This window comes from Ornithorhynchus anatinus, chromosome 7, assembly GCF_004115215.2.
Source record: "Ornithorhynchus anatinus isolate Pmale09 chromosome 7, mOrnAna1.pri.v4, whole genome shotgun sequence".
Taxonomy (NCBI): Eukaryota; Metazoa; Chordata; class Mammalia; order Monotremata; family Ornithorhynchidae; genus Ornithorhynchus; species Ornithorhynchus anatinus.
The window spans coordinates 44,842,784-44,862,993 of record NC_041734.1 but is presented as its reverse complement, the minus strand read 5'-3'; the positions used below and the strand labels follow the sequence as shown (position 1 = coordinate 44,862,993).

The 20,210-nt window shown below is 41.1% G+C and overlaps 1 protein-coding gene and 1 non-coding gene across 4 annotated transcripts in view; one reads left to right on the top strand and one right to left on the bottom strand.

Moving 5' to 3' along the window:
• LOC100080375 (LIM domain containing preferred translocation partner in lipoma) overlaps nt 1–20,210 on the bottom strand; it is a 721,700-nt gene that overhangs the window by 425,696 nt on the left and 275,794 nt on the right. The window lies entirely within an intron of this gene.
• LOC114813616 lies at nt 12,875–13,012 on the top strand. Its single transcript, XR_003761333.1, has one exon. It is a non-coding gene; the product is annotated as a small nucleolar RNA SNORA7 (small nucleolar RNA).

The window sequence follows — 20,210 nt, the reverse complement described above, 5'->3', positions numbered from 1 at the left end:
TAGAAGGGAGAGGGAGCCAGGGAAAAGAGGGCTGAAACAGGGAAGGCCTCTTGGAGGAGATGTGACCTTAACTACATTACCAGCAACATGAAGAGGATACAGATAATAACACCAATAGCTCCGTCAAAACCAAAATAAATCAATAGAGCAGGTTAAGAATGGAAATTATTTGGTGAAATTCTGGAGGGGGTTTCTGAAGCCTGGGAAGCCTGAGGCTGAGGAGGCTGAAGCCTGCAGAAGGGGGAGCCTGACAATTGAGGGATAGTGTATACGTAAAGCCCTGTTTGAATTTACCAATAACAACGACTGATACAAATCTGTGAACAAAGTATACAATCAATCATGACAGAGATTATGTCTTCTGACATTTTGTTAATCAGTACTCTACATAGAGTAGGTGCTAAATCAATACAATTGGTTCACTGATGGATCATTCACTGATATGCTATTTAAACCTAATAATAATGATAAAAATGACTATATTTTTAAGCGCTATGTGCCAAGCACTGTTCTAAGTGCTGGGGTAATTAGGTTGTCCCACGTGGGGCTCACAGCCTTCATCCCCATTTTACAGATGAGGTAACCGAGGGACAGAGACATGAAGAGACTTGCGCAAAGTCACACAGCTGATAAGTGGCAGAGCCTGGATTAGAACTCAAGACCTCTGACTCCCAAACCCGTGCTCTTGCCATTGAGGTTTTCATTTCTCTTACTGCCAAATTTATATATCTATGTGTATTTCTGTGTGTGTTCTCAGGAAAAAAGGATGAGGTAGAGGCTAATTTTAATATGAAACTCCATGTTTAAGATGGAACAGACTGATTCACTAATGTATAGGGAATCCATGGGGAAAGTACATGGACAATTCACCAAGTACTAAGGGGCTGCTAAGTCAAGTAAAAGATACCTTTAAAAGAAAGCACTACATTCCTAGATAACAGTGGAGATTGGGTGAAAAAATGTTTCAGTCCTCTTCCCTCTTAATCAAGTAAACAAACCAGGACTAGGATGTGAACATGAGACAGAGCAAAGGAAAGAAGGTGGGAAGGAAAGGAAGCAAGGTAAACTGGGTTGGACACTTTTGTTTCAGATACATCCCATTTGCCCTACCTTAAAGCTTACAGCCTAGGTGCTGACATTCAAAGTAAGTGGGTGAGAAGAGTAGAGGGGATGGGAATCAATCAATCGCATTTAAGCTCTTACTGTGTGCAGAGCATGGTACAAAACCCTTTAGAAAGCACAGTATAACAATATAATGGAGTTTTTAGACCCATTCCCTGCCCAAAATGAGCTTACAGTCTAGATGAAGGTAGGGAAGAGCCCTTCCAAGACAGTGAAGGCATCTTATGGGGTCCTCACTTTCAGCACTCACAGCAATCACCCGCTGCATCTGCAAAAAGCTTACCCAAGGTGGGAAAAGTCTCCAAACCTCATCTTAGCTAGACCAGAAAAAGTCACTTCCCAAAACAAGGGCCCCTTCTCTCAGTTACACAGACTGTCATTTTCATTCACGTCTCTCGGATCTGGTGTCTTTTAGGCAGGTTTCGGGGAGATAAGCCTCCACTTATTTGCATCATGGTTCATAGACAAACATAAATCCCTAGAACCAGATAGAAGAACAGTAGGCACTACTGAAAATGGATGTCAGATGGGGCAATTTAGAAGCTCTCAGAAGCAATGAAGGAAAACCCCAAGTAAAACTCAGGGCAGGAGTCCAATTTAGATGAAACAAAGACTCCAGTGAGATCGACTTGAGAAGCAGAGTGGAAAGAGCACAAGTCTGGGAGTGAGAAGACTGTGGTTCTAATTCTGTCCCTGCAACTTGTCTGCTGTGTAACCTTGGGAAAGTTGCTTCACTTGTCTGTACCTCCGTTCCCTCACCTGTAAAATGAGGATGAAGACTATGAGCCCGATGGGGGACATGGACAGTGTCCAACCTGATTTGTTTGCATCTACCCCAGCAGTTGGTACAGTTCTGGCACAAAAGTGTTTAACAAATACCATTAAAATATAAAATCAAAAACAGGCAAGCAGTGGTAACTTTCATAATCCATGCACGGGAGACTGGAAAAAAAGCTTGATGATATAAGGGTCCCTGTGGCTCCTATATCTAGCACCTCAAAATGTAACTGGGATCCCAAAGTAGTCATTTCGATTAAAGGAGCTGAAATGCCTAAGTCATATTGCATATAGACTTCACTTCTTCCCACCAACACTGCTTACAGCACATCTGAAGTGAGGCAGACACAGATATATTTGAGAAAGTGATGATTGAATGCCAGATACCACCTGCTACTTTCATTAATTCATGAAGACCATAGAACGCTTGAGTGCCCCAAAGAAGCTAACCTTCCTTGCAACTTCCTGGGTAACCTTAAATAAAAAAGTTAAGGTTAGTGTGTTCATGAAAAATAACTGTTTCTAGTCATTTTAGTGGGTTTCCCTCTATTCTCTTTAAGAGAAATGATGTGGCTAAAGCTAAATTGAGATAACTCCATACACAACACACCTGTCAAAACTATTCACTTTTTGAGAAACAGATGAGAAAATTTTTGTCTTTCATGAGTCATGAATGGTTTGTTCACATAAAGGTCTGTGGAAAAAGCCATCAATATGAACATTTCAGAAGTGATTAAGAATATTGCAATACTGTACAATTACATTGCCATCAAAAGATATAACGAAAGGATATTATTGGTTGTGTTTTCATTTGTGATTGCTTTCTCTTCTGTAAACATCTTGAGAAAGTCAGCGCTGTCCACAATCTCTCTTACTGGGCACACGCACACACACACACACACACACACACACACACACACACACACACAGTCTCTCTCTCAATTACAGATATATGTACACATTTCTCATTTCTCTTGTTTAATTGCTGCAACTTTGGTAGAGTACTGTTTCATCATTTACTCTTCTGGTCCCTGCCAAAAATTAATTTTCCCAGTAGTCTCCCACTCCAACACACACACACACACACACACGCGTGCTCTTTTCTCCCTCACTAACCACTTTTTTCAGGAGTTCACCCTCTCGCATAGTTTAAATTATTATCTTTATGTGGAATCCTCACAGATCTTACCTCACCTCTCTCCTGCATCCAATCCCACATCTCCTCTGTCCCCTAAAACATCTTCACCTACATGGCCTCCCCTGACGACACCTCTAACTCGACAGGCCCCAAACTGAACTTCTCATCTTACTTCTTACACCTTCCCTAGCTCCTCTCAACTTTCCATCTCTACTAACAATACCGCTATCCTCCCTGATTTTATAAAATGGTATCTGTAAAGCACTTACTATGTGCCAGGCACTGTATTAAAATGCTGGGGTAGACACAAGCTAAAAAGATCAGACACAGTCCATGTCTCACTTAGGGCTCACAGTCTTAATCCCCATTTTATAGATGAAGGAATTGAGGAACAGGGAAGCTAAGTGATTTGCCCAAGGTCACACAGCAGACAAGTCGCAGAGCTGGTATTAGAACCCAGGTCTTATGAACTTCCAGTCTTATGTTCTATTCATGCTGCTTCTCCCTGTGACTGAAAACCACAACCGTGGTGCATTTCTTGACTTCTCATAGTCATTCTGCTCTTGCAGCCAATCCACTGCTAAAACATGCAGATTCTTCCTCAAAAACATTTCTTAAAGCAACCTCTGCCAGTACTCCCATATACAATTTGGCTCAAGTGCACAGGTGACACAGAAGGTACAGGGAGTAGGGGGGAAACAGGGCTTAATTGGGAAAGACTTCTTGAAGGAGATGTGAGTTTTTTGAAAGTGATTTTTTGACGTATTTGATGCTGGGGAGACTGGTCTGGTATATATGGAGGAGCAGGGAACTCTAGGTCAGAGAGAGGATGTGGGTGAGGGTTGGCTGTAAGATAGATGAGATTGAGGTATAGTGACTAAGTTGGTGTTGAAGGAGTGAAGTGTAAGGATAGCTGTAGTAGGAAATCAGTAAGGTAAGGCAGGAGGAGGTGAGCTGATTGACTGTTAATGAAGTGCAGATCATCAGCTCATCCTCCTGAAACACTGCTCAGAACACATCCCCACCTCTCCCCAAAACCCTACAATGGTTATCCAATTCCAGCATGGGGAAGACTGAAACATCAACAGAACAGTTAGCCCACTGGACTTCCAGGATTTACCACTTGGGAGAGAAGCTGCTCCAGACCTTCCAAGCCAACTGAACTCCTATCGGCCACTGCTGCAGTATTGGGAGGATTCAGACAGTAGCACTATGAGACCTTCTTAACTTTTGGAATTGTGGAAAGGGCATAGCCTGCCTGTGGCTGTGACTTTCTGTGAATGTTGGACTAAGCCATGAGGATCCTGACACTTGGGTTCTCTAGCCACCAAGCCCTATTGCTCTCAAATTTGTAATCATCTCTTTGAAGTAAGTGCTTTGTTTCCATCTTCAGGGCACTAAACCCCTTCCTCATTTATTTTTAGATGCTGAGAACTTTTGAGGGCTAGGGACCATGTATCAAGCTCATCCCTATAATGTTTTTCCCAAGGTTTGGCAAACCATGGGCGCTTAATATTGCTCCTCCTCCCACTACCACTCATCCTAAACTCATATTTTGAGAAGCAGGAGTTTTAAAATAGATTCAGCTCGCTGGCATTAGAAAAAGCTGAAATGTATGTGCAATTTCAGTTTTTGAGATCCAATTTTCAATTGTTATCATTCAAAACAATGAAAAGTAGCAGAATTCCATAAGATAAAAAAGATCTGGTGGATACATTTTAATGATAGACAGTCTCATAGACTTTAAATCACTTTAAAATATGTTTTCAAATGATTTGAAAATTATCCAGAGTTTATCCAGCTGTACATCCCTAACGACTTAGCAACTGTATAATTTAGAGACCTGTTGGAAATTTTAGAGGAAAGCAGCACATTTGGGGTTTTTTTTCTTTTCTTTCTTTCTTTTCTTTTTTGAATGAGCCATTACTAGAAGGGCTGGGCTGATATGTTTCCTTTTGTTCCCATGAGAAAATCTAGTACATGACAAATGCTTTGTTAACGAATCATCTTAAGGCTACAAATTTAAAATTAAAGTCACTAGGACTTTTAAATTATGTCTCTAATGGCATGCGATCGAATTCCCAAGACACATGACATGTTTCCATACTTTCCTAGTTTCACCTTTTCTCGGTTGCTTTTTCTGCGCAAGGACAACTCTAGAATCAGTTTGGGAAAGAAAAAGACAGAGATTGTCAACCAGAGCACTAATGACATCTAATCAACTAGCAAAAGGAAGATTTGCTTTAGGTACCCTTTGTGGCAATTCTGCACAGATGGAGGGAAAAGCAGTCTATGGAGGTCATTCAGGTAGAAATTGGGTTTGTATTTTTTGTTTTTTAGGATTGCCTTCCAGGAATCCACTCAGGGGACAGCTGCTGCCCAGGGATGCTAAAGGCTCTTCATTCCACCTCCTATCGCATAGGCTGGATTCTAGATTCTGAGAGCTGCACTAAAACCAGTAAATGAAGCAGCTGAGCAGGTCAACAAAGTTTAGGGGTGGCAGGGTAAAGAGGGGGAGAAAGTGGTAGTGTCAAATAGTTGGACATGATGATATAAAGGGGTGCTGAGTGCATTTGGAAAAGGGGAGAGTGGAATATGGAAACTACAAACCTTCAAAGAAGCACTGTGGCCTAGTGGAAAGAGAAGAGCTTGAGGGTCAGAGGACATGGGCTCTAAACTCAATTCTGTCATTTGTCCTTTGTGTGGCCTTGGGCAAATCACTTAAGATCCCTGCCTTGGTTACCTCATCTGTAATATGAAGATAACATACTTGTTCTTCCTGCCTCTTAAAAAATGGGCCTCATGTGGGGCAAAGACTCTGTCTTATCTGCTTATATTGTACCAACCCCAACACTTAGTACAGTGCTTAGCCTAGAATAAGCACTTATACCAAAAACCACATTTTTTTTTGTTGCATTTATTAAGCATTTTCGATACATCAAGCACTGAAGTAAGCCTGAGGGTAGACTAAAGTTACTCAGGCTGAACATGGGCCACATCCTACATGAGACTCCCAGTCTTAATCCCTATTTTACATATAAGGTAACTGAGGCAGAGAAAATTTGAGAATTCGTAACAAAAACCATCCAGTGCAGAATAAGCCAGAGAGTGTAGTACAGTGGAATAACAGTAATAACAACAACTGTGGATTTGGTAAGCATTTACTATGTGCTAGGCACTGTACTAAGCGCTGGAGGCGATACAAGCAAATTGGGCTGGACAGAGTCCCTGTCCCACATGGGGCTCATAGTCTCAATTTCCATTTTACAGATGAGGGCACTGAGGCATAGAGAACTGAAGTGACTTGCCCAGGGTCACACAGCAGACAGGTGACAGAGCCAGGATTAGAACCCATGAGCTTCTGACTCCCCAGCCGGTGCTCTATCCACTACACCATGCTCCAGAGTGTGATCTTTGCTATTGGGCCTGAAGTCTAACAGTGGTCTTGACTATAAAAACTCTTTTTTTTTGCCAGAATCAGGTCATATACCCCAGAACTTGGAAGAAGAAAATTTTCAACCTATGTTTGACTTCTGAAATTCTGCATTCTAAGCACAGGTACACCAGAGAATTTATTGTATATATTGCAGACTAGAGAGAATTTTTACTACTGGGAGTAGTAACAATATTTATTAAATGCCTATTGAAAAAAAAAATGCATGGGTGAAAATAGTCTCTGATTCCCAAGGGGCTCACACTCTAAAAATAAGGCAAAGAGAGTGTGCAGCTCACAGACACAGAATCAGGAAACAAAGAGGAGATGCAAAAACAATAAAATAATAATAATAATGATGGTATTTGTTAAGTGTTTACTATGTGACAAGGACTGTTCTAAGTGCTGGGGTAGAGAGAGGGTAGTCAGGTTGTTCCATGTGGGGCTCACAGTCTTAATCCCGTTTTACAGATGAGGTAACTGAGACACAGAGATATTAAGTGATTTGCCCAAAGTCACACATCTGATAATAATAATGTTGGTATTTGTTAAGCGCTTACTATGTGCCGAGCACTGTTCTAAGCGCTGGGGTAGACATAGGGGAATCAGGTTGTCCCACGTGGGGCTCACAGTCTTAATCCCCATTTTACAGATGAGGGAACTGGGGCACAGAGAATAATAATAATAATAATGTTGGTATTTGTTAAGCGCTTACTATGTGCAGAGCACTGTTCTAAGCGCTGGGGTAGACACAGGGAAATCAGGTTGTCCCACGTGGGGCTCACAGTCTTAATCCCCATTTTACAGATGAGGGAACTGAGGCACAGAGAAGTTAAGTGACTTGCCCACAGTCACACAGCTGACAAGTGGCAGAGCTGGGATTCGAACTCATGAGCCCTGACTCCAAAGCCCATGCTCTTTCCACTGCGCCACGCTGCTTCTCTAAGTTAAGTGACAAGCAGCGGAGCTGGGATTAGAACCCAAGACCTCTGACTCCGAAGCCTGTGCTCTTTCCTCTAAGCCACGCTGCTTCTCAAAAAAAGAAAAAAAGCCACGGACAAGATTGCTCTTGGGTATGCCTTTTCCAGAGCCATTTTTCAGTACTTCCTTGTAATGAATTACTGTCTAAAACTGTTTTACAGTGCTCTGCGCACAGTAAGAGCTCAAAAAATATAATCAGTTGACTAAATGATTAGATAAAAATAATTTAATCAATTGACCATATTTATTGAGTGCTTACTGTGTGCAGTGTTTATCATCCTGTTCTTCATGTTTTTGAATAAAACTATAGGGGAAGCCCAGTAAGAAAAAGACTACTATCCCCTGCAGAGGGGAGCATGTATACTTTGATTTTTGGATATGGGTGACAGAGCCAAGTCACCCATACAGCAGGCCAAGTAATGAGAGTTGCGACAAAGTTAACAATTAAACTGTCACTGACTTGTCTAGGGGATTTAAGTAACCTCTCATCAGATGTAACCAGATGATCTTCCGATCTATAAAGTAAAAAGAATATTCTACTTCTTTGTAAAACCTTCTGGGGCTCTTCAGATGCAAATCATGATATATCTTAAAGCATCAGTAAGTACGGTAAGAGCAGAGGAAAGGGGTGCTAGGTTCAAACCAAAGGACCACATGCAAAATCCTGGGGGGTTACAAACTTCTCTACACAGTCTGTCTAGGGTAGAAATCACAGGAAAAAAATCTGAGAAAAAAAAATTCAACCCTAGAAGCCATCTGGGTTACAACTGAGACAGAGGGATAGAGGACTATGAAAACAGAATGCTTTCACGGCTGTCTAGACTTTCCACACTACCAAGTCTGTCTCTGCTCAGTCTAAGATAAAGAGCAAGAATATTAATCTCTACCACTGTGAACTCAGCACCATGGACTAGGAGTAAAAAAAGAGAAAGAGACAGAGGCTCGGTGAACTCTAGAGAGCTAAAAAAGACCTCAAGAGAAAACGAATGTGAAGGGCTTCCAGGAACAGTCTAGTTCGGACAGATCACTACTATATTTAATCTACTCTTTTTTTCCACAGTAAATTTGCATAGGGGTAATAACATCCTTTTGGGAGAAGAATCTGAAACAGAGTGAAGATAGGGGGCTGTTGGGTATAAAAAGGGTCAAATGGCATTAAATGTTTAATAGTTCACAGGTGAGGACGGGGGGTTAAGCTGTCAGGTTTAGACTCAATATTGCAGTAGGTGCTGAGAACCATGTGGATTGGTAGCAATCACTCTCAGGTGGGCATCACCATTGATGGCATTTATTGAGCACTTATGGTGTAAGAGCACTGTACTAAACATTTGGGAGGCTACAATACCACAGAGTTGGTAGACATGGTCCCAGCCAAGATTGAGATGGCAACATGCACTACGGCTAGAGTTGGCAATGTCATCACGGCCATTTTCACCAAAACTAAATGGGTGATCATATGAATTACAGGTGTGTTTGGGTGTGATGGGCATAGTTTAGGATGCAAAATCACTTTGGTCTTTCCCTTTGGTAATTTATTTATATTAATGTTTTTCTCCCCCTCTAGACTGTAATTTCATTGTGGGCAGGCTCTGCATGCAGTAAGTGCTCAATAAATATGATTGACTGCCTGATGGTGCAGACCAATTAATTTGCAGAAGTGCTTGCAAAATTGTCTCTCACACTGGCTTAGTTCCTGAACATTCATACTTTCCAAGTGTAAGCGCTCAATAAATACGTTTGAATGAATGAATGAACATTTTTTGCCAGCTCTGCAAGCGATCACCCTTCCCATCTTCTCTCCCCACCCACCACAAATCTTGGATATATAAGCAAAAGTTCAGAGTTCTGAAGGCCAGGTTTGACCTTCCTCACCTCAGTTCATTGGCATGAGATTGATTAATCTTAATTAAACAAATAACTCTCTTAATTGATTAATGTATCTCTTAACCTCTCCTGTGCCTTCAGAACAGTAAACCACACCCTTCTTGAAATATCTAATCTTGATTTCAACTACCATCACTATGTGGATGATTTCCAAATCTACCTCTCCAGCTCTTACCTCTCTCCCTCTCTGCAGTCTCACATTTCCTCTTGCCTTCAGGACATCTCTACTCAAATGTCACATCTACACCTCAAACTAAACATGTCCAAAACAGAACTTATCTTCCCATCCAAAACCTGTCTTCCCTCTTTCTTCCTGTCCCATCACAGTAGATCACATCACTATCTTCCCTATCTCAAAAGCCTGTAACCTTGGAATTATCCTCAGCTCATCTCTCACTCAACTCACAAATTCAAGCTATCACCAAATCCTGTAGGATTTACCTTCACAACATGGCTAAAATCTCCGCCTTAACTGCTCTTACATTGATCCAAGCAATAATCAAATCAAACAGTGGTATTTATTGAGTGCTTACTCTGTGCAGACCACTATACTAGGCACTTGGGAAAGTACAATACAAGGGCTGGAACAAAGGTTCCCTGCCTGGACTACTGCATCAGACTCATCGATGACCTCCCTCCCTCTCCCCACTCTGGTCTTTACTTCACTCTGCTGCCCAGATCACTTTTCTACAAAACCATTCAGTCCACATCTCCCCATTCCTCAAGGACCTCAAGTATTTGCCCATCCACCTCTACATCAAACAGAAACTCCTTGCCATTGACTTTAAAGCACTCTGTCAGCTTGTCCACTCCTATCTTAAACTGTCCAACAAAAACCCAGGCTGAATACTTCACTCCCCTAACACCAACATACTCACTGAACCTCGATCTCATCTATCTCACCACCCATACCCTTCCTCTGTCCAGGAATATCCTCCAAACCACCACTCCCCCATCTTCAAAGCCTTGGTAAAATTCATCTCCTCCATGAGACCCCTCCCTAAGCCCTCATTTCTCCTGCTCTCTCTCCCTTCTTGTGTCACCTATGCACCTAAATCTGTACCCTTTAAGCAATTGATATTCACCCCTCCCACAGGCCCACAACATTTATATACACAATTTACTTTGTCTATCTTCCCCTTGTTACCATAAGCTCCCTGTGGGCAGGGAAAGTGTCTATTGTCTATCTCTCCATTGTACTGTACTCTCCCAAGCACTTAGTATGGTGCTAAGCACTTAAGCACAGTAAGCACTTGAAAATACCAAAGGTTTATTGACTACATTAATGACAAGATATATGGCATATGATAGAAAAGTTTAGCAAATTTCTGGGAGTCCCTTTATACAATGGAATCATCTTTACAGGGAAATAAAATAAGAGCATGGGCTTGGGAGTCGGAGAATGTGGGTTCTAATCCCAGCTCTGCCACATGTATGCTGTGGGCAAGTCACTTCACTTCTCTGTGCCTCAGTTATCTCATCTGTAAATTGAGGATTATGACTATGAGCCCTATGTGGACAGGGACTGTGTCCAAACTGATTAGCTTGTTTCTACTCCCAGTGCTTAGAACAGTGCTTGACACACAGTAAGTGCTTAAATACCACAATTATTATTAGCATTATTTAATGTTGAGAAAAGAGTCTTCTTTGGAAGATGACAATGAATTTAGCTCCTGAAACTTCAGGACTGAAAACCAGCATATGGAAGAATTGGTTGTAGTGCCCTGGTCCGTTTCTAAGCTTTCACCCCTTTAGACTGTGAGCTTGTTGCGGACAGGGAATGTTTTTGATATTATATTGTGCTCTCCCAAGTGCTTAGTACTGTGCTTGGCACACAGCACTCAAATATGATTAATAATAATAATTCTTGCCATTCATGTTCCCACTGGGGCCACAAATAGCAACCAGAGAATAGGAGGGAAGGTGTGTGGTACTTTGCATAGTATACAGAAAGTTTTGTTGTTGTTTTTTAATGTGTTGGACACACATATGGCTGAAGTGATCACAGCAGGATTCAGCAGATGGTTGCCTCTGTAGCTACGGCAATCTTCACTGCCCACCTAAGCTATATATTCTTTAGGATTCCTGTTGTGTTTGTCTAACCCACCGAAAGCCCTAGGTGTACAGTAAGCACTCAATACGTACTACTGATTGATAGATTTTGGTGTCACAAATCTTCACCACTGACAGCATAGCCCTAGCAGACAGAATCAGGAATAGAACCCAGAACAGCACTCTTTCCCCGGGATTCAGAGAACCAAGTTTGGGTAAGACAAACTTTTTTACCTGATTTCTTAGGTAAAGGAGACCTAAAAGAAATTATGCATGTCTTTCAACTCCTTAATGATCTCATCAGAATTCTGTAAATGTCTGGTAGTGCCTTCTGAGCTATCCTAGGCATGAGTGCTACCCTATACAAGATTATAAGCAGTACAAATCTCCGTAAATTTACAGGATAAACCTGCTGCTTTCTGGTCTCAGAGATCCCATATAGACTGAGTGTAATTTCCTTTCCCTTTGAATTATCCAGAGGAAGACAGATTTCCTTTGTTTTACTTTTTAGGGTATATAGTTGTCAGTTTTCTAAATGTACGCAACTTGAAATATGATGATAGTTTGTTGAGGCTTTTTGTTGTTGTGTTTTTCCTCCTCCCAAGAAGGCAAAGAAAGTCAAGAGAGGGCACGCCTGCTCCCTCAGGGATGAGCCAGTGACCTCATGGATTACTAATTTCTAAGACTCTTAGACAAAAGGGACAAAAATGACAACTTTGTTTTGCCTCATTTAATCATTTTGGTAAGAAACATGTGAGCAATAAAACAGAATTTTCTAGAACATGTTTTAATAACTGTAAAAGAGATCATTTGCAGAAGTTCTGCCTTCTGCTCACTGGGGCTGCTTGGTGAGATTGAGGAAGTGTAAGATGGTTGACTTCCTGGAGTGAGTCACTGCCATAATCCCCTGTGGCAGTATTAATATAGCCAGGGGAAAATTTCCAGGAAACAAGTCTTACCGTAATTACCAAAATAGCACAGGCAGCTGATTATTCAATCACTTAACTCCCTCTTCTTCATCAAAATGAGACGACAGTGAAACAGTCTTATTCCTCAACATCTCTTGTTAAATGTCCTTCTCAATAATGGCATTAATCCTAAACTGTGACTCCAGTGCCTCTATCAATCGATCAATAGCATTTACTGACTTACTTCAGGGCACTGTATGAACTGAACCCAAGAAGCTCACGATCTAGCAGTGATATCATATGTATATCATATACCGTAAGCTCACGGTGGCTAGGGATCGTGCCTACCAACTCTGTTGTACTATACCCTCTCAAGCGCTTAGTTCAGTGCTTTGCACACAGTAAGCATTCAAATACCATTGATGATATGTCACACTAATTAGATTTACACTTAAGTTTTGTAGTTAAGGTTTCCCCTGAAAAAGGAGACCAAATTTCTCATTCCTGAATATTTAACTATTTACATTTGCAACAGAAGACTCTTGATTGAGTCTTTAAGTGTGGCTACAAGAAGAAGGGCCTCTCTCAGGATTGCAACTGGAGAGTTTCCACTACTATACCAGTCTCAGCTATGGGAGGGAGAGTCAAGCAGAGGCATACCCATTCCATTACTAGCATGGGCAGTGTCTAGAGAGTGGAAGTCAATCTGCTTCAAGTCAAAAGTCACTATATATATATAATATACTATATTTAATCAATCAGTCATATTTATTGAATGCTTATTGCATGCAGAGTACTATATTAAGCACTTGGGAGAGTACAATATAACATAGTTGGTAGAGATGTTCCCTACCCACAGACAAGAAGGGGAGACAGTCATTAATATAAATTACATAAGTACTGTAGGGCTGAGGGAGGGGCAAATAACGGGAGCAAATCCAAGAGTGAGGGTGACACAGAAGAGAGTAGGAGAAGAGGAAATGGGGGCTTAGTTGGCAAAGATCTCTTGGAGGAGATGTGCCTTCAGTTAGGCACATTTTTAGCTACCAAAAGGCTGAGCAGTGAGGCTTGACATAAATCAGGCTAAAGAGTCAAAGGATTGAGACACTAAAAGAGCCATAGGTCACAGAGAAACAACAGTTCTTTGGCCAGAGAACTCAGAGTGCTCTCTCTTTGTCTATCTCTCTTTCACCAATACACCAAGACCATTACAAAATCCAAAAGTTTTGAGCACATTGTTCTATTAGGGAATAAACAGATTTTCTGAGACAAAGGGAGAAACTACTAATAAACCCAAGTTAAACTTCTTTACTAACAAGATCACTCTCTAGGAATATAATGGGTCACAATAATTATGTTAAGAGGCACCAGAAAACTCAATTTTTGACGAGAAATGATTGTCAAAGTAACATTTTTAGGGTATAAAAATAAGAACATGACTGTTTTAGATTGAAGTGAAATTGTAAAGCAGTAAGGTAGAGGGGGAGAGGGGACAACAGAGAAAGAAGGAGAGTAGGTTCACTCGGTGAACTAGCCTTTTATTGCATGAACCAGAGAAGGGACAGAAACTGAATCAATAATCCAGACATATGCACCCCCTTAATCCTATGAGACCATCACAGAATGCAGATTTTAGGAAACAGCCACAGATAAATGCAAAGCCAATAGGTTCATATCTCTGTTTCACTTTCTCAATTTGCAAAGGTGGGACAGGCATCATCCAGATGAATGAGGAAAATTACCAGTGGAGGAAAAGCAATATCTATGTACCCTGGTGAATTTTGACTCGAGACTTATTTCCTTAAATTGGGTGACAGTCAAGCTGCACTCATTTCACTAAAAACAGTAAGTCTGATTCCTCCAGGGCCTAAGCCTCCCCAGGATCAAGTCAAGCACTATTTGAGCATGCTTTAACTCTTTCACACCATGAGGATAATGAAGAAGTCACTGGTTTGTAGCAGTGCAGCCTAGTGATGAGAGTTAACTGTTTCCAAAGATACCTGTATCAATTCTCGCAAGAAGTTTGAACCTCTCACATCAAGCTCAGTCCTTCTAATGTAAGTAATGAGACAGGGTGTTACCAACTTTGTAAACAAGTAGCTAAGAGCCCAGAGTCAATGAAATAAAAGTCACTCTACTTCCCCAAGACTAAAACAAATAAATACCAAATGTATTTACTCTGCAAGAATGCCAGATACTAACATTTTACTTGTTTCTGGTTTCTTTCTGGGGGAGAGTAGGGGAAGTGGGAGGGGGAAATTATTCAGTACTAACATCTTGCATTACTGTAGTTTGCTCTCCAAGATACTCAGAGTATTTTACTTAATTAAATCTTACAACATCCTTGAGATATATTAACCACTTTTATGGGAGAAAGACACAGTTACAGAGTGATGAATACAGTATTTCCTTACAGCCTACAATACTTCAGTGAAGTATTCCTATAGCTGGTTATTTAACACTGACTAAGATTTTCAGAATTCTAGATATAATCAATCAAGCAAGCAATTGTATTTGTTTAGAGCTTACTGTGCACAAAGCACAGTATTAACTGCTCCGGTGAGTACCTCAATTCAGTTGGTAGACCTGATCTCTGCCTTCAAGGTGCTTACAATCTAACAGGGTATACATCAACAATTCAGCCTTAGTTTACACTGGTGACAGACACCGTCTGCTGTGTGACCGTGGGCAGGGCACTTGACTTCTCTGAACCCAATTATATGATCTGTAAAATGGGGATTTAGACTGTGAGTCCCACTTGGGACATGGTCTGTGTCCAACCCAATAAGCTTCTATTTCCCCCAGTGATTTTTCAGTGCCTGGGACATAGTAAGCGCTTAACAAATACCAAAAAAAAATTAGTATGACTATCCACATACTAATCCGTTAGTCAATAGTATTTGCTGGCTCTTGTTTTGTGCAATATCCTGTACTAAGCACTTAGAGTATTTAGGAAAGAGCACAGGCTTAGGAATCAGAGAAGCTGAATTCTAATCCCATCTCTGCCAATTGCTTGCTGTGTGACCTGGGGCAAGTCACTTAACTTCTCTGAACCTCAGTTCCTCAACCATAAAATGGGGATTAGATAGCTGTTCTCCCTCCTACGTACACTGTGAGCCCCAAGGAGGAAGGGACAGTCCTGTCTCTGGCACTTGCCTGTCATGTGACCTTGGGCAAGTCACTTAACTTCTCTGTGCCTCAGTTCCCTAATCTGTAAAATGGGGATTAAAATGGGGATGGGGCACACCCATGTGGGTCATAGTCTTGTCCAACCTGATTACCTTGTATATACTCTAGTGCTTAGAATAGTGCCTGACACAAAGTAAGTGCTTAACAAATACCATAATAATTATTACAATAGAGTTAGAAGACATGAGAAAAATCTTACCTTACATAATTGTCTCTATATAGCTGTGTCTAAACGTGCAAATTATCTAGACAATTATTAAAATAATCCAAGAGATACAGGTATTTGTTCCAAAATCTGGATAATTCAGATTTGTGGGAGTACTGTTTCTTTCTTGCAAACAGGGGAGCCAGGGGAGCCATGCTCCTCCAAAGATATCAATCAATTGTATTTACTGAGCACTTACTACGTGCAGAGCACTATATTAAGTGCTTGGGAGAATACAATTCAACAAAGTTGGTAGACATGTCTCAAATGACTAACTTCTGGGAACCAGATCTAGTATCCTCTACAAAGGTGCTTTCTTTTGGTGATAAGAATACCTACCCCTGAAATAAAGATGGAGGCCCTCCATAGCCACTGTCAATTCAAACAGCTACGAAGGGCCACAAGCAATGAGGTTTAACGTACCAAGATGAACACTAAAAAACAGTATCAACAATCTCTAGTCTAGCTCTTTAACTGATTTTACTGAGCTTAGGTAGTCTCATTCACCCCATTTGGCCTCATTCTGCCTCAGTTTCTCCACCTCTAACAGGGTCAGGATGCTGCCAAGCACTGTCATAAAATTGCTGCACTGGGTGTACAGATTACCACTTTATGATGATGGAATGACAAACCAGTGCTCTACTGTTAACGTTACAAGGATCACTAACATTAGAATCATTAACGTTATTATATCAGAGTTCATTTCCTTAATCCAGTCTCTATTTTAAAATGCCATACATGAAAAAATCAGAACTTCTGAGAGAGAAAGCACATTCATCTTCCAGGGTCTTGCAATTCTAAGGCCTGGCAACAACCACCATACTACATTTCTAAGGCAAGTTTAGAAAAAGTTGACCAAAAAGAAAGGAAAAAGGTTGAAAAAAGGAGAGAGACCATCTGATAGCACTTGATTCAGCCTATAGGAACTAACACATAAAAGAGTCATGTCCCTGAGCACTTTTCAGCAGGCTTTGAGAAAATTTCATCTTTCTACTTCCCTGGCTGGATAGTCGGTTTGAGTAATTTTCTCTTTCTCCTGGGGTTGGTTGCTAAGAGACGCTCTATTACTTCTCTTTCTCTTATGACCCGATTACTGTGATCAGCGAAGACAGCGTGCAGACAACATCCTGACACGGCTCATACAAGAACATTGGGCTGGTTACAAAATGATGGACTCTGTTAACTCTCTCAAGCCCTTCAGTTCCACGCTGTCTTAGCAAAAGACACACAATCATTTTATTTCTTCCTCTTCTACTTGATGCAATAATTAGAACTGTTAAAACCAATGGGGTCTTAGGAGTAGAGGCTGGACTCCCCATCAAACACCACAACACACACACACACACATACACACACACAATCAATTTAGCATTGGTAAATCATTTTCATAATTTCTTCTCTCAGCAGCCTCCTGACTCATGTTTGCTCTCCCACCATTCAGAGACAATGATGCTAACAGAGATGGGGAGGCTAAGTGCTGGATTCCCTGTCAACTGCAGTGAAGAAATGAGTAACTCAAGTGTCCCTCCTTCTCCAATTCTCTCTTCTCCCCAAAAGTCAAACTGCCTTCCATTTCCATCAAATCTCAGTTGTCACAATGTTAAGGTCCCTATTAAGGAATGAAGCATTAGGTCTCCTGTCCTATTCCACTGAACAGTTACTTTTGGGCTCTACCCTACCACTGGAAAAGCTTTTGTTCCATATAGACATTTATGGTTTGTGGTAGGAGGCAGGGCAACTTTCCTCTGGAGCAGGAGCAACTTGATTTTTAGTTTGCAACTCAAAATCAGCTGCTTCTTCTTGGGAACCATAAAGCTTAACCTAATGTTTGTGTACTCTCTCACAGTGAAAGTTAAAGCTATCAGATCCTATTTCATTTACAGTTCCCTCAGTACCCAAACCAAGGGATCCTCGCTATTCCCCAATCTTCTGTCTTCATTGCAACCAAGGCACTTTCTACTCAACCATACCTCATTCACGCATTCCCACCTCCATCAACTCACTCACACTTGGCACTCCTTCCTTCCCCACATTAGACAGAGACCAAAGTTCTCCCCACATTCAGACCTCTCCTAAAATCTCACTTCTTCCAACACATTTTCCCCAATTTTTCCCAGCACACTGAGCCATAGCATCTCTTCATCCACTCCTAGCACTTACAGACTTATTTACAATCTCTTCAGTACTCATCTGCTCAAATTATTTATTGAAGTCACTCTAGTTTTAAAGACGTTTATGTTGGTCTCATTCAGAAGCTCCTTGTGAACAGAGAACTTACCACTTTGTTATTGATTAATATGATATATATGTCTATATGGATACATGAATTGTATTGACTTTTATACACACACACACGCATGTATATAGAGAGAGTTATGTAATCTGACATAATTTAAAGAATGTGTGACTAGATAAAAAAATCAGAAGTAGCTCAATAAATCCATAATGCATAAATACACAGATAAAAGAATGAAGTGTCTACAGAAAGGACATGATCCAGATTGTGATACAATTAACCAAGGAATGCTTCATGAAAACAAATTAATCAATGGTCTTTACTGAGCACTTCCTGTAGACAGAGCACTGTACTAAGCATTTGGGAGAGTACAAAACAACAAGGTTGGTAGACACAATCTCTGCCCACAAAGAGCTTAACAGTCTAGAGGAAGAGACAGACGTTAATATAAATTACAGATATGTACATAAGTGCTGTGGGGCTGAAGAGGGGGGGAATATCAAGTGCTCAAAGGGTACCGATCCAGGTGCATAGGTTACAGAGAAGGGAGAGGTAGTTGGGGGAAAAAAAGGCTTAAGGATATGTAACCTTAATAAGGCATTGAAGGAGAGGAGGGTGGTAGTATGGCATATATGGGAAGGTAAGGAGTACTAGGCCGGAGGGAGGAAGGGGGAAATGGGTTTAGTGGTGAGATGGGCAAGATCAAGGCATAGTGAATAAGGTGGCACTGGAGGAGAGAAGTGTACAGGCTGGACAGAGCTGTACTAGGAAATTGGTGAGGTAAGGTAGGAGGGGACAAGCTAATTGAGTCCTTTAAAGCCAATGTTGCTTTACTGAAGAACTCTGGAGAAAGGGACAAGTTTCCCAAAGCTGAGGGAGAAAAGTATTCCTGACAGAACAAATGATGTGAATGAGAGATGAACTGGAGAGAGGAGAATCAAGGGCAAGGGACAGAAAGGAGGTTGCTTGAGAATATTTCAAAGCACAAGCAGGGGTGCAGCAGGCAGATGGGAGCATGTAGGTAAGAGAAAAATGGCTGGTAGAGAGCTTTGAAGCTAAGGGACAGGAATTCCTATTTTCTCCAAGAAGCAACAGCAAACCTCTGGAGAGATTAAGGATGAGGGGGAGTAATGTGCTCCCACTGGCATTTTAGAAAGATAATTTGTGCAGTTTAATGAATGGTAGATTGAAGAGGAGAGATGTTGCGGGCGGGAACACTGACAAAGAGGACTCTACAACAGGGTGGTGATTAGGGCTGTTTTGTTTTTTAATGGAATCTGTTAAATGCTATGTGCCAGGCACTGTATTAAGCACTGGAGTAAATACAAGCTAATCAGGTTGGACACAGTCCATGTCCCACATGGGGCACACAGTTTTAATCCCCATTTTGCTGATGAGGGAAGGGAGGCATAAAGAAGTTAAGCGACTTGTCCAAGGTCACACAGAAAACAAGTGGAGGAGCTGGGATTAGACCTCAGGTCCAGACCCGTGTTTTATTTATTAGACCACAGTGCTGGTACAAGAATGTTAAAGAAAGGGTTAACCAAAAAACTTCAAATAATAGTACAAAGGTATTTGTTAAACAATGAGCAGCGTACTGTACTAAGCAGTGGGAAGACTACACTGGTAAAAATTAGACATGGTTCTTGGTCCTTCAGGGTCTCACATCATGGAAAAAATGAAAGAGTATTATCCAAAAACCTCATAAAAGACAAAGTTTAGAGCCCAACAAGTCCGGTGTTAATGGGGCACTGGCAAGGAGCCCTTTTGATTAGCTCTCCAGGACACTGTGGATTCTAGAACTATTTCTTTCACTTTTTATCTTATCCAAAAACTTTACCACCACTTTTTATTCCGTTTAAATAATTTAAATGTCTGACTTTTACAACATGCCCTAGTTTGACTACTTACTGCTTCCTTAAACATTTTTAACATTTCCTTTACACTTTTCTCATCCTGATTAGGTGGTCTAAAGTACATACCTATTACAGCATTGATACTTAAGTATAGAATTACCTGACTCATTGGCTCTGAGAGTGATGAGAAATGGGGAAACGTGAAAGTTAATACTGGAGGGAAGATGGATTCTAAGAAGAGAATGGATTGTGTAGAAGGGACCATTTGAGAGGGAGGGCATTAGAAGCAGATGGAGTTCAAAGGGAAGGGGCATTTGGAGAGAGAGGATTATAAAAGCAGGAATTTCTCATTTTAGGGCTTTGGGGTTTCTGGGGTTTAGAGGGATCTGGTTCTGGGTGAAGACACTGAAAGCATTTGGTAGGATTGTT